The sequence below is a fragment of the Oncorhynchus keta genome, chromosome 17 (assembly GCF_023373465.1).
Source record: "Oncorhynchus keta strain PuntledgeMale-10-30-2019 chromosome 17, Oket_V2, whole genome shotgun sequence".
Taxonomy (NCBI): domain Eukaryota; kingdom Metazoa; phylum Chordata; class Actinopteri; order Salmoniformes; family Salmonidae; genus Oncorhynchus; species Oncorhynchus keta.
In genome coordinates, this window is record NC_068437.1 from 29007287 (window position 1) to 29023432 (window position 16146).

Genomic DNA, 16146 nt, shown 5'->3' on the forward strand with positions numbered 1-16146 from the left:
GTTTTAAGTAGGTTTAAATACTGTAGGATGTTCAGGGAGTAGCTGATGGCCGGGACTGGAAACCAAGTCCAGAGGTTGTCAAGCCAACACCTTAACCATTATGCCAAGAGGTCCAAACCTCTTGACTAGGTTTCTAGTTGCTGTGTTAACACTACCATATACAACACTACAATATATACAAATCAATGTTGTTGTCAACCTATTTCGCTGGTCACGATGGCAACACCCAACCGTAGCACGCGCTCCAGCAGGTGCATTTCACTGATCATCCCTAAAGCCAACACCTCATTTGGCCGCCTTTCGTTCCAGTTCTCTGCTGCCTGTGACTGGAACAAATTGCAAAAATCGCTGAAGTTGGAGACTTTTATCTCCCTCACCAACTTCAAACATCTGCTATCTGAGCAGCTCACCGATCGCTGCAGCTGTACATAGTCTATCGGTAAATAGCCCACCCAATTTTACCTACCTCTTCCCCATACTGTTTTTATTTATTTACTTTTCTGCTCTTTTGCACACCAATATCTCTACCTGTACATGACCATCTGATCATTTATCACTCCAGTGTTAATCTGCAAAATTGTAATTATTCACCTACCTCCTCATGCCTTTTACACACAATGTATATAGACTCTCTTTTTTTCTTTTTCTACTGTGTTATTGACTTGTTAATTGTTTCCTCCATGTATACCTCTGTGTTGTCTGTTCACACTGCTATGCTTTATCTTGGCCAGGTCGCAGTTGTAAATGAGAACTTGTTCTCAACTAGCCTACCTGGTTAAATAAAGGTGTTCTCAACTAGCCTACCTGGTTAAATAAAGGTGTTCTCAACTAAAGGTGTTCTCAATAAAATAAAAATAATTTGGGTGGAGGTTTTTTCAGCAGTGTTATGCAGTTTATAAACTGCATATCTTTCTTATTTTTAAAGAGGCAATGAGTGGGGGTTTGCCATCCCTACTTCCTTCCCTCGAGGCAAGGGGCCACATTTCCAACTCATCCCTCTCCATCCATTTAACACGTGCAAGTAGAGTGCATAGTTAGTTATTCGCGGACGGCGGGGACTCAAACTGCTCAGAAGTGAATCAAGGAAGCACAGGGAAATATTGGGGCGATTTCGTTTGAGCAACTTGTATCGCTGCTGTGATAAATGCCAGCCAGCCCTTGCCAGGTGTAATGTAAGGTTTCGGGAATGTGTTGTTAAGGTCTGTGTGTGAGTTCAGCTCTGGTCATCATTACGCACGGGAGGAATCTCGCTCCAGCAGCGACAAGACAACGTTGAGAACAGGTACTTTGCGAAGTAAGGATTGTTTCGTTTATTTGATATATTACGAACAAATAAGTAAAATACACATATGTTAAATGTGTGTAGAACATGAACATACATCATACAAATAGTTAATCTGGTAAAAAAAAGTTTACACTGAATAGCCAAATGTGTTGCATTAGACATGTTGTTGGGTAAATATTTAATTGGGTATTGGTGTTTTACGCAATGTTTTTCTCTAAGGGGAATGGTTTGTCTTCATAGCCTTGTCAGTTTGCCAAAGGCTCTTATGATCTGCGTTTTGAATTATGACTACTGGCACAGTTAGGGCACATCTAAGTATTTCTTTAAAAAACTGTAGGTCTACAAGAATAGTACACAAACAGTTGATTGACAAGGTTTACATTGGTTTACTAACAAGTGGTCTATTTCAAAGCTACAGAAGTGTAGGAGAAGGCTTTTCGATTTGATCTGTGGAGCTCAAATATAAGAGGTGGATAGTTCACATTATACTGATTATCATGAGCCAGGAGTTGATAAATGGATAAGCCTCATACATTATACACATTTTTCTCTCTTTATGATTTACAGTGTTGTTTTTATCTCTTACAGAGCATAAATACTACATACAATGTGGATGATAATATATATCCCGTCGGTATGTGAGGAGTATTTCATAGAGACAGAGAAAAATCTGCACAAAATGTTTAAGATGAGTTTGGTATGAGGACATTCTGACAGTCTTCTGACAGTAGTAAACTCTCCTCCTCTCTTCTGCACTTCTTCTCACCTCAATGCTAATAGTCTTGGTTCGGTGTGTGTGTGTGTGTGTGTGTGTGTGTGTGTGTGTGTGTGTGTGTGTGTGTGTGTGTGTGTGTGTGTGTGTGTGTGTGTGTGTGTGTGTGTGTGTGTGTGTGTGTGTGTGTGTGTGTGTGTGTGTGTGTGTGTGTGTGTGTGTGTGTGGTACTGTCTGTTCACCGTGTTGACTCAGGGGCTTTAATACCCTTCTGTCACAATCTGAAGTAGTGCAGATTTTTTCTCTGTAAAATGAATGCTCAAGGGGGCAGCATGACAGAAGATTGCCTAAGAAATAATACAATTGTTAATACAATTGTATAGCATAATAATTCATAGTGAAACATGTCCACTTTACTTTGGTTATGTGTGTGTGTGTTTGTGTTTGGTAACAGCTTTAATAATGTGGCAGGCACACACACACACACACACACACACACACACACACACACACACACACACACACACACACACACACACACACACACACACACACACACACACACACACACACACACACACACACACACACACACACACACACACACACACACACTGCTCAGGGTGTCATAGCAAAACTCACTCTGATACCCTGTGGTTAAACTGTATCAGTCTGTGTAATGGGAAGGGCAGGAGAAAGAACTGCTACCTCGTTATTCTAGCCACCCCAGCCCAGCCTGCTCCCAGCTATTCAGCTCTACTTCAGCTCTACAGCACTCAGCTCTGCTAAAGGTTTACCTAACACCCTACCAGGAGCCCGTGTGTAGGCCAGAGAGAGAGGTATGTGGATGGTGATTTGTGTGGCAGTCGTCCAGTAGTGTCAGTCAGGGTGACGTGAGTAAATAAATGCTGGCTAATTGTCTGCCGTCTCACCTCTGAAAGACAACAGAGGAAAATACTCCTGTGATTGGACTCTTTAAACAGCAGCCAAAACATTACCTCACTGCCCATGCCCTGTCAGACATGCGTAGGACTGATTAGTGTATGCACAGGCACGGATAGACACACTCATAGTGGCAGGGGCAGGGCGCATACAAATGGCTGGAGGTTGATTCTGACACAGAAATCTATGTTTGAAAATATTTTGCTTTTGGAAGAGGTAAAATGGATAGCAATTAAGAGGCCGTATCACACCTGCTATTATGAAATAAAACAGAATCAATGCTATATCGTAGTGTACAGGCTCCAGTATGCATCAATATTCTGCTGTGTTTACAATGTCCTCAGCTTCATTCCTGAGCTGTGTGATTAATGCCTGCACGTTTTCCTGGACTGGGCTGAAAGCATTCCCTCTCTCTCAGAACTGACCTTGTTTGGGGTGGAAGGTGTGTATGCGTTTGCATGCTTGTTTGTGTAATTACTATAGAATATTTACTGACGTTTTATAAATTGCATTTCAGGATTTTGGGATGCTGAGCCAATGGAACTGTAGTCTCTTATGTTTTGTGTCAGAAAGTATTTTGTTTAATTTGACTCGTGTCCACATGAGGTTAGAAGACCTAGAATCACCTCAGCAGTTGGACATTTTCTGACTGGTAATAGCGTGTCCTTGTATGGTTATCCTTTCAGATCCCTTCAGACAAACAGAGAGGGATACCTTAAATGAGATGGTTTGTGTGTGTGTGTGTGTGTGTGTGTGTGTGTGTGTGTGTGTGTGTGTGTGTGTGTGTGTGTGTGTGTGTGTGTGTGTGTGTGTGTGTGTGTGTGTGTGTGTGTGTGTGTGTGTGTGTGTGTGTGTGTGTGTGTGTGTGCATGTGTGCGTGCGTGCGTGCGTGTGTGTGTTGTGTGCACACGCTTGCTTAGAGTCCACAATATCCAGGTGGTACAGTCCTCCTTATTTTACTTGATGTATATTTTTGTCCCCATCCATTTCCTCTTGTTTACTTCCCTTCACAGGAAGCCCTATGGCAGAACAACCAGACCCAGTTCCCTCAGGTCCATGACCTAATGATCAACTATCAACTAATAGTTGTTCACCCTCTAGCTCTCTATAGTATGGGAGTTTCCCACCCGTTCTCTAGCAGAAGGCATTGTGATGAGGGGTGATCAGTATTGTTGTCTCCTCAGGCCACTGTGCTGATGTTAAAGCAGCACTCAGATCTGTCATTCCTTTTAGTCACAGGCTATTACACCCTATCAGCGTAGATCTGAGGATAATTAGCATTTAGGGTCACCTGCCCTGTTACTGTCAGTTGGCCTAAAGGTGTGTAGGATTACACACACAGATACAGGACACCTGAAAGCTGTTTTCTGCACTTACCTGAGGGCTTTTCCATTCAGACATAATGGAAGATTAAACCTACATCGAACATGGAATGAGACTCTAACAACAGCAGCACAGGCCTATTATACTAGACTGTAGTGTTATATTGCCACTACAGCACTGGCCTACAGTATGCTCTGTCCTTGTCAGATAACTGTCAGCTTCATTAAATAGTACCTCTAAAACACCAGTCTCAACGTCAACAGTGAAAAGGTGACTCCGGGATGCTGGCCTTCTAGGCAGAGTTGCAAAGAAAAAGCCATATCTCAGACTGGCTAATAAACAGAAAAGATTAAGATTGGCAAAAGAACACAGACACTGGACAGAGGAACTCTGCCTAGAAGGCCAGCATCCCGGAGTCGCCTTTTCACTGTTGACGTTGAGACTGGTGTTTTGCAGGTACTATTTAATGAAGCTGTCAGTTGAGGACTTGTGAGGCGTCTGTTTCTCATTTAACATTACATTTACATTTAAGTCATTTAGCAGACGCTCTTATCCAGAGCGACTTACAAATTGGTGCAATCACCTTATGACATCCAGTGGAACAGCCACTTTACAATAGTGCATCTAAATCTTTTAAGGGGGGGGGGTGAGAAGAATTACTTTATCCTATCCTAGGTATTCCTTAAAGAGGTGGGGTTTCAGGTGTCTCCGGAAGGTGGTGATTGACTCCGCTGTCCTGGCGTCGTGAGGGAGTTTGTTCCACCATTGGGGGGCCAGAGCAGCGAACAGTTTTGACTGGGCTGTACTTCCTCAGTGGTAGGGAGGCGAGCAGGCCAGAGGTGGATGAACGCAGTGCCCTTGTTTGGGTGTAGGGCCTAATCAGACCCTGGAGGTACTGAGGTGCCGTTCCCCTCACAGCTCCGTAGGCAAGCACCATGGTCTTGTAGCGGATGTGAGCTTCAACTGGAAGCCAGTGGAGAGAGCGGAGGAGCGGGGTGACGTGAGAGAACTTGGGAAGGTTGAACACCAGACGGGCTGCGGCGTTCTGGATGAGTTGTAGGGGTTTAATGGCACAGGCAGGGAGCCCAGCCAACAGCGAGTTGCAGTAATCCAGACGGGAGATGACAAGTGCCTGGATTAGGACCTGCGCCACTTCCTGTGTGAGGCAGGGTCGTACTCTGCGGATGTTGTAGAGCATGAACCTACAGGAACGGGCCACCGCTTTGATGTTAGTTGAGAACGACAGGGTGTTGTCCAGGATCACGCCAAGGTTCTTAGCGCTCTGGGAGGAGGACACAATGGAGTTGTCAACCGTGATGGCGAGATCATGGAACGGGCAGTCCTTCCCCGGAGGAAGAGCAGCTCCGTCTTGCCGAGGTTCAGCTTGAGGTGGTAATCCGTCATCCACACTGATATGTCTGCCAGACATGCGGAGATGCGATTCGCCACCTGGTCATCAGAAGGGGAAAGGAGAAGATTAATTGTGTGTCGTCTGCATAGCAATGATAGGAGAGACCATGTGAGGTTATGACAGAGCCAAGTGACTTGGTGTATAGCGAGAATAGGAGAGGGCCTAGAACAGAGCCCTGGGGGACACCAGTGGTGAGAGCGCGTGGTGAGGAGACAGATTCTCGCCACGCCACCTGGTAGGAGCGACCTGTCAGGTAGGACGCAATCCAAGCGTGGGCCGCGCCGGAGATTCCCAACTCGGAGAGGGTGGAGAGGAGGATCTGATGGTTCACAGTATCGAAGGCAGCCGATAGGTCTAGAAGGATGAGAGCAGAGGAGAGAGCAGAGGAGGAGAGTTAGCTTTAGCAGTGCGGAGCGCCTAGTCTTGAAACCTGACTGATTTGGATCAAGAAGGTCATTCTGAGAGAGATAGCGGGAGAGCTGGCCAAGGACGGCACGTTCAAGAGTTTTGGAGAGAAAAGAAAGAAGGGATACTGGTCTGTAGTTGTTGACATCGGAGGGATCGAGTGTAGGTTTTTTCAGAAGGGGTGCAACTCTCGCTCTCTTGAAGACGGAAGGGACGTAGCCAGCGGTCAGGGATGAGTTGATGAGCGAGGTGAGGTAAGGGAGAAGGTCTCCGGAAATGGTCTGGAGAAGAGAGGAGGGGATAGGGTCGAGCCGGCAGGTTGTTGGGCGGCCGGCCGTCACAAGACGCGAGATTTCATCTGGAGAGAGAGGGGAGAAAGAGGTCAGAGCACAGGGTAGGGCAGTGTGAGCAGAACCAGCGGTGTCGTTTGACTTAGCAAACGAGGATCGGATGTCGTCGACCTTCTTTTCAAAATGGTTGACGAAGTCATCTGCAGAGAGGGAGGAGGGGGGGGAGGGGGAGGAGGATTCAGGAGGGAGGAGAAGGTGGCAAAGAGCTTCCTAGGGTTAGAGGCAGAAGCTTGGAATTTAGAGTGGTAGAAAGTGGCTTTAGCAGCAGAGACAGAGGAGGAAAATGTAGAGAGGAGGGAGTGAAAGGATGCCAGATTCTCAAACTAGACACTCTAATGTACTTGTCCTCTTGCTCAGTTGTGCACCGGGGCTTTCCACTCCCCTTTCTATTCTGGTTAGAGACAGTTTGCGCTGTTCTGTGAAGGGAGTAGTACACAACGGTGTACTTCATTTCTCAAAACAATAGTTGTTTACAACATTAACAATATCTACACTGTATTTCTGATCAATTTGATGTTGTTTTAATGGACAAAAAAACGTGCTATTCTTTCAAAAACAAGGACATTTCTAAGTGACCCCAAACATTTGAATGATGGTGTAGATTTTTTAGTGACTGGCCTACACACAATACCCCTTAATGGCATTATTTTATTTATTAACCTCTTGATTCTAGCCATCCCGGATCCGGGATCGTGAATACAGCCTCAAGCTCATTACCATAACGCAACGTTAACTATTCATGAAAATCGCAAATGAAATGAAATAAATATGCTAGCTCTCAAGCTTAGGCTTTTGTTAACAACACTGTCATCTCAGATTTTCAAAAACTTCAGATGTTTTCAATGAGGAGACTCTCAGTTAGATAGCAAATGTTCAGTTTATCAAAAATATTATTTTTTTAGGACAAATCGCTCCGTTTTGTTCATCACGTTTAGCTACGAAAAAAACCTGTATCCAGGAGTGTAATTATCCCCGCAGCTCATTAGCATAACACAACGTTAACTATTCATGAAAATCACAAATGAAATGAAATAAATATGCTAGCTCTCAAGCTTAGGCTTTTGTTAACAACACTGTCATCTCAGATTTTCAAAATATGCTTTTCAACCATAGCAAAACAAGCATTTGTGTAACAGTATTGATAGCTAGCGTAGTATTTAGCGTTAGCATTGAGCGGGCAACATTTTCACAAAAACAAGAAAAGCATTCAAATAAAATAATTTACCTTTGAAGAACTTCGGATGTTTTCAATGAGGAGACTCTCAGTTAGATACAAATGTTCAGTTTGTCCAAAAAGATTCTTTGTGTAGGAGAAATCGCTCCGTTTTGTACATCACGTTTGGCTAAATTCAGTCATCAAAACGCCAAACTTTTTTCCAAATTAACTCCATAATATCGACTGAAACATGGTAAACGTTGTTTAGAATCAATCCTCAAGGTGTTTTTCACTGTTTTATTATAGTTCTCTCTTAACACTGTTTTATTATAGTTCTCTTAACACTGTTTTATTATAGTTCTCTCTTAACACTGTTTTATTATAGTTCTCTCTTAACACTGTTTTATTATAGTTCTCTCTTAACACTGTTTTATTATAGTTCTCTTAACACTGTTTTATTATAGTTCTCTCACCACTGTTTTATTATAGTTCTCTCACCACTGTTTTATTATAGTTCTCTCACCACTGTTTTATTATAGTTCTCTCACCACTGTTTTATTATAGTTCTCTTAACACTGTTTTATTATAGTTCTCTCTTAACACAGTCTTATTATAGTTCTCTCTTAACACTGTTTTATTATAGTTCTCTCTTAACACTGTTTTATTATAGTTCTCTTAAAACTGTTTTATTATAGTTCCTCACCACTGTTTTATTATAGTTCTCTCTTAACACTGTTTTATTATAGTTCTCTCACCACTGTTTTATTATAGTTCTCTCACCACTGTTTTATTATAGTTCTCTCAACACTGTTTTATTATAGTTCTCTCACCACTGTTTTATTATAGTTCTCTCACCACTGTTTTATTATAGTTCTCTTAACACTGTTTTATTATAGTTCTCTCTTAACACAGTCTTATTATAGTTCTCTCTTAACACTGTTTTATTATAGTTCTCTCTTAACACTGTTTTATTATAGTTCTCTCTTAACACTGTTTTATTATAGTTCTCTCTTAACACTGTTTTATTATAGTTCTCTCAACACTGTTTTATTATAGTTCTCTCTTAACACTGTTTTATTATAGTTCTCTCACCACTGTTTTATTATAGTTCTCTCACCACTGTTTTATTATAGTTCTCTCACCACCGATTTATTATAGTTCTCTCTTAACACTGTTTTATTATAGTTCTCTCTTAACACTGTTTTATTATAGTTCTCTCTTAACACTGTTTTATTATAGTTCTCTCTTAACACTGTTTTATTATAGTTCTCTCTTAACACTGTTTTATTATAGTTCTCTCACCACTGTTTTATTATAGTTCTCTCACCACTGTTTTATTATAGTACTCTCTTAACACTGTTTTATTATAGTTCTCTCTTAACACTGTTTATTATAGTTCTCTCACCACTGTTTTATTATAGTTCTCTCACCACTGTTTTATTATAGTTCTCTCACCACTGTTTTATTATAGTTCTCTTAACACTGTTTTATTATAGTTCTCTCTTAACACGGTTTTATTATAGTTCTCTCTTAACACTGTTTTATTATAGTTCTCTCTTAACACTGTTTTATTATAGTTCTCTCTTAACACTGTTTTATTATAGTTCTCTCAACACTGTTTTATTATAGTTCTCTCACCACTGTTTTATTATAGTTCTCTCACCACTGTTTTATTATAGTTCTCTTAACACTGTTTTATTATAGTTCTCTCACCACTGTTTTATTATAGTTCTCTCTTAACACTGTTTTATTATAGTTCTCTCTTAACACTGTTTTATTATAGTTCTCTCTTAACACTGTTTTATTATAGTTCTCTCACCACTGTTTTATTATAGTTCTCTCACCACTGTTTTATTATAGTTCTCTTAACACTGTTTTATTATAGTTCTCTCACCACTGTTTTATTATAGTTCTCTCACCACTGTTTTATTATAGTTCTCTCAACACTGTTTTATTATAGTTCTCTCACCACTGTTTTATTATAGTTCTCTCACCACTGTTTTATTATAGTTCTCTTAACACTGTTTTATTATAGTTCTCTTAACACTGTTTTATTATAGTTCTCTCTTAACACTGTTTTATTATAGTTCTCTCTTAACACTGTTTTATTATAGTTCTCTCTTAACACTGTTTTATTATAGTTCTCTCTTAACACTGTTTTATTATAGTTCTCTCACCACTGTTTTATTATAGTTCTCTCACCACTGTTTTATTATAGTTCTCTCTTAACACTGTTTTATTATAGTTCTCTTAACACTGTTTTATTATAGTTCTCTCACCACTGTTTTATTATAGTTCTCTCACCACTGTTTTATTATAGTTCTCTCTTAACACTGTTTTATTATAGTTCTCTCACCACTGTTTTATTATAGTTCTCTCTAACACTGTTTTATTATAGTTCTCTCTTAACACTGTTTTATTATAGTTCTCTCTTCACACTGTTTTATTATAGTTCTCTCTCTCAACACTGTTTTATTATAGTTCTCTCTTAACACTGTTTTATTATAGTTCTCTTAACACTGTTTTATTATAGTTCTCTCTCACCACTGTTTTATTATAGTTCTCTCTTAACACTGTTTTATTATAGTTCTCTTAACACTGTTTTATTATAGTTCTCTCTCACCACTGTTTTATTATAGTTCTCTCTTAACACTGTTTTATTATAGTTCTCTTAACACTGTTTTATTATAGTTCTCTCACCACTGTTTTATTATAGTTCTCTCACCACTGTTTTATTATAGTTCTCTTAACACTGTTTTATTATAGTTCTCTTAACACTGTTTTATTATAGTTCTCTCTTAACACTGTTTTATTATAGTTCTCTCTTAACACTGTTTTATTATAGTTCTCTCTTAACACTGTTTTATTATAGTTCTCTCTTAACACTGTTTTATTATAGTTCTCTCACCACTGTTTTATTATAGTTCTCTCACCACTGTTTTATTATAGTTCTCTCTTAACACTGTTTTATTATAGTTCTCTTAACACTGTTTTATTATAGTTCTCTCACCACTGTTTTATTATAGTTCTCTCACCACTGTTTTATTATAGTTCTCTCTTAACACTGTTTTATTATAGTTCTCTCACCACTGTTTTATTATAGTTCTCTTAACACTGTTTTATTATAGTTCTCTCTTAACAGTGTTTTATTATAGTTCTCTCTTCACACTGTTTTATTATAGTTCTCTCACCACTGTTTTATTATAGTTCTCTCTTAACACTGTTTTATTATAGTTCTCTTAACACTGTTTTATTATAGTTCTCTCTCACCACTGTTTTATTATAGTTCTCTCTAACACTGTTTTATTATAGTTCTCTTAACACTGTTTTATTATAGTTCTCTCTTAACACTGTTTTATTATAGTTCTCTTAACACTGTTTTATTATAGTTCTCTCACCACTGTTTTATTATAGTTCTCTCACCACTGTTTTATTATAGTTCTCTCTTAACACTGTTTTATTATAGTTCTCTTAACACTGTTTTATTATAGTTCTCTCACCACTGTTTTATTATAGTTCTCTCACCACTGTTTTATTATAGTTCTCTCTTAACACTGTTTTATTATAGTTCTCTTAACACTGTTTTATTATAGTTCTCTCTTAACACTGTTTTATTATAGTTCTCTCACCACTGTTTTATTATAGTTCTCTTAACACTGTTTTATTATAGTTCTCTCACCACTGTTTTATTATAGTTCTCTCACCACTGTTTTATTATAGTTCCCTCACCACTGTTTTATTATAGTTCTCTTAACACTGTTTTATTATAGTTCTCTCTTAACACTGTTTTATTATAGTTCTCTCTTAACACTGTTTTATTATAGTTCTCTCTTAACACTGTTTTATTATAGTTCTCTCTTAACACTGTTTTATTATAGTTCTCTCTTAACACTGTTTTATTATAGTTCTCTCACCACTGTTTTATTATAGTTCTCTCACCACTGTTTTATTATAGTTCTCTTAACACTGTTTTATTATAGTTCTCTCACCACTGTTTTATTATAGTTCTCTCTTAACACTGTTTTATTATAGTTCTCTTAACACTGTTTTATTATAGTTCTCTCTTAACACTGTTTTATTATAGTTCTCTCTTAACACTGTTTTATTATAGTTCTCTCACCACTGTTTTATTATAGTTCTCTCACCACTGTTTTATTATAGTTCTCTTAACACTGTTTTATTATAGTTCTCTCTTAACACTGTTTTATTATAGTTCTCTCTTAACACTGTTTTATTATAGTTCTCTCACCACTGTTTTATTATAGTTCTCTCTTAACACTGTTTTATTATAGTTCTCTCTTAACACTGTTTTATTATAGTTCTCTCTTAACACTGTTTTATTATAGTTCTCTCTTAACACTGTTTTATTATAGTTTTCTCACCACTGTTTTATTATAGTTCTCTCTTACCACTGTTTTATTATAGTTCTCTCTTAACACTGTTTTATTATAGTTCTCTTAACACTGTTTTATTATAGTTCTCTCTTAACACTGTTTTATTATAGTTCTCTCAACACTGTTTTATTATAGTTCTCTCACCACTGTTTTATTATAGTTCTCTCACCACTGTTTTATTATAGTTCTCTCAACACTGTTTTATTATAGTTCTCTCACCACTGTTTTATTATAGTTCTCTCAACACTGTTTTATTATAGTTCTCTCACCACTGTTTTATTATAGTTCTCTCAACACTGTTTTATTATAGTTCTCTCACCACTGTTTTATTATAGTTCTCTCAACACTGTTTTATTATAGTTCTCTCTTAACACTGTTTTATTATAGTTCTCTCACCACTGTTTTATTATAGTTCTCTCAACACTGTTTTATTATAGTTCTCTCATCACTGTTTTATTATAGTTCTCTCAACACTGTTTTATTATAGTTCTCTCACCACTGTTTTATTATAGTTCTCTCACCACTGTTTTATTATAGTTCTCTCACCACTGTGTTATTATAGTTCTCTCACCACTGTTTTATTATAGTTCTCTTAACACTGTTTTATTATAGTTCTCTCTTAACACGGTTTTATTATAGTTCTCTCTTAACACTGTTTTATTATAGTTCTCTCTTAACACTGTTTTATTATAGTTCTCTCTTAACACTGTTTTATTATAGTTCTCTCTTAACACTGTTTTATTATAGTTCTCTCACCACTGTTTTATTATAGTTCTCTCACCACTGTTTTATTATAGTTCTCTCTTAACACTGTTTTATTATAGTTCTCTCACCACTGTTTTATTATAGTTCTCTCACCACTGTTTTATTATAGTTCTCTTAACACTGTTTTATTATAGTTCTCTCACCACTGTTTTATTATAGTTCTCTCAACACTGTTTTATTATAGTTCTCTCTTAACACTGTTTTATTATAGTTCTCTCTTAACACTGTTTTATTATAGTTCTCTCACCACTGTTTTATTATAGTTCTCTCAACACTGTTTTATTATAGTTCTCTCACCACTGTTTTATTATAGTTCTCTTAACACTGTTTTATTATAGTTCTCTCTTAACACTGTTTTATTATAGTTCTCTCTTAACACTGTTTTATTATAGTTCTCCTTAACACTGTTTTATTATAGTTCTCTCTTAACACTGTTTTATTATAGTTCTCTCACCACTGTTTTATTATAGTTCTCTCGCCACTGTTTTATTATAGTTCTCTCACCACTGTTTTATTATAGTTCTCTCACCACTGTTTTATTATAGTTCTCTCACCACTGTTTTATTATAGTTCTCTCAACACTGTTTTATTATAGTTCTCTCACCACTGTTTTATTATAGTTCTCTTAACACTGTTTTATTATAGTTCTCTCTTAACACTGTTTTATTATAGTTCTCTCAACACTGTTTTATTATAGTTCTCTTAACACTGTTTTATTATAGTTCTCTCTTAACACTGTTTTATTATAGTTCTCTCAACACTGTTTTATTATAGTTCTCTCAACACTGTTTTATTATAGTTCTCTCAACACTGTTTTATTATAGTTCTCTCACCACTGTTTTATTATAGTTCTCTCACCACTGTTTTATTATAGTTCTCTCGCCACTGTTTTATTATAGTTCTCTCACCACTGTTTTATTATAGTTCTCTCACCACTGTTTTATTATAGTTCTCTCACCACTGTTTTATTATAGTTCTCTCACCACTGTTTTATTATAGTTCTCTCACCACTGTTTTATTATAGTTCTCTCACCACTGTTTTATTATAGTTCTCTTAACACTGTTTTATTATAGTTCTCTCTTAACACTGTTTTATTATAGTTCTCTCTTAACACTGTTTTATTATAGTTCTCTCTTAACACTGTTTTATTATAGTTCTCTTAACACTGTTTTATTATAGTTCTCTCTTAACACTGTTTTATTATAGTTCTCTCTTAACACTGTTTTATTATAGTTCTCTCTTAACACTGTTTTATTATAGTTCTCTCTTAACACTGTTTTATTATAGTTCTCTTAACACTGTTTTATTATAGTTCTCTCTTAACACTGTTTTATTATAGTTCTCTCTTAACACTGTTTTATTATAGTTCTCTCTTAACACTGTTTTATTATAGTTCTCTCACCACTGTTTTATTATAGTTCTCTCACCACTGTTTTATTATAGTTCTCTCTTAACACTGTTTTATTATAGTTCTCTCACCACTGTTTTATTATAGTTCTCTCACCACTGTTTTATTATAGTTCTCTCAACACTGTTTTATTATAGTTCTCTCACCACTGTTTTATTATAGTTCTCTCACCACTGTTTTATTATAGTTCTCTCTTAACACTGTTTTATTATAGTTCTCTCACCACTGTTTTATTATAGTTCTCTCAACACTGTTTTATTATAGTTCTCTCACCACTGTTTTATTATAGTTCTCTTAACACTGTTTTATTATAGTTCTCTCTTAACACTGTTTTATTATAGTTCTCTCTTAACACTGTTTTATTATAGTTCTCTCTTAACACTGTTTTATTATAGTTCTCCTTAACACTGTTTTATTATAGTTCTCTCTTAACACTGTTTTATTATAGTTCTCTCACCACTGTTTTATTATAGTTCTTCACCACTGTTTTAGTATAGTTCTCTCAACACTGTTTTATTATAGTTGTCTTAACACTGTTTTATTATAGTTCTCTCAACACTGTTTTATTATAGTTCTCTTAACACTGTTTTATTATAGTTCTCTCAACGCTGTTTTATTATAGTTCTCTTAACACTGTTTTATTATAGTTCTCTCTTAACACTGTTTTATTATAGTTCTCTCAACACTGTTTTATTATATTTCTCTTAACACTGTTTTATTATAGTTCTCTCAACACTGTTTTATTATAGTTGTCTTAACACTGTTTTATTATAGTTCTCTCAACACTGTTTTATTATAGTTCTCTTAACACTGTTTTATTATAGTTCTCTCAACGCTGTTTTATTATAGTTCTCTTAACACTGTTTTATTATAGTTCTCTCTTAACACTGTTTTATTATAGTTCTCTCAACACTGTTTTATTATAGTTCTCTCACCACTGTTTTATTATAGTTCTCTCACCACTGTTTTATTATAGTTCTCTCACCACTGTTTTATTATAGTTCTCTCACCACTGTTTTATTATAGTTCTCTCACCACTGTTTTATTATAGTTCTCTCACCACTGTTTTATTATAGTTCTCTCACCACTGTTTTATTATAGTTCTCTCACCACTGTTTTATTATAGTTCTCTCACCACTGTTTTATTATAGTTCTCTTAACACTGTTTTATTATAGTTCTCTCTTAACACTGTTTTATTATAGTTCTCTCAACACTGTTTTATTATAGTTCTCTCTTAACACTGTTTTATTATAGTTCTCTTAACACTGTTTTATTATAGTTCTCTCTTAACACTGTTTTATTATAGTTCTCTCTTAACACTGTTTTATTATAGTTCTCTCTTACCACTGTTTTATTATAGTTCTCTCTTAACACTGTTTTATTATAGTTCTCTTAACACTGTTTTATTATAGTTCTCTCTTAACACTGTTTTATTATAGTTCTCTCTTAACACTGTTTTATTATAGTTCTCTCTTAACACTGTTTTATTATAGTTCTCTCACCACTGTTTTATTATAGTTCTCTCACCACTGTTTTATTATAGTTCTCTCTTAACACTGTTTTATTATAGTTCTCTCACCACTGTTTTATTATAGTTCTCTCACCACTGTTTTATTATAGTTCTCTTAACACTGTTTTATTATAGTTCTCTCACCACTGTTTTATTATAGTTCTCTCTTAACACTGTTTTATTATAGTTCTCTCACCACTGTTTTATTATAGTTCTCTCACCACTGTTTTATTATAGTTCTCTTAACACTGTTTTATTATAGTTCTCTCACCACTGTTTTATTATAGTTCTCTCTTAACACTGTTTTATTATAGTTCTCTTAACACTGTTTTATTATAGTTCTCTCTTAACACTGTTTTATTATAGTTCTCTCACCACTGTTTTATTATAGTTCTCTCAACACTGTTTTATTATAGTTCTCTCAACACTGTTTTATTATAGTTCTCTCACCACTGTTTTATTATAGTTCTCTTAACACTGTTT

The 16146-nt window shown here is 36.1% G+C and overlaps 1 protein-coding gene across 2 annotated transcripts in view; it reads left to right on the forward strand.

Moving 5' to 3' along the window:
- Positions 1-1000: 1000 nt before the first annotated feature.
- Positions 1001-16146, forward strand: part of LOC118379245 (semaphorin-3D-like) — a 94443-nt gene continuing 79297 nt past the window's right edge. The window contains exon 1 of one of the 2 annotated variants that reach the window (XM_052465835.1): positions 1001-1294. The gene's annotated coding sequence lies outside the window, so the exon portion shown is untranslated. The remainder of the gene's footprint in view (positions 1295-16146) is intronic. The other variant, XM_052465836.1, reaches the window with a different exon arrangement.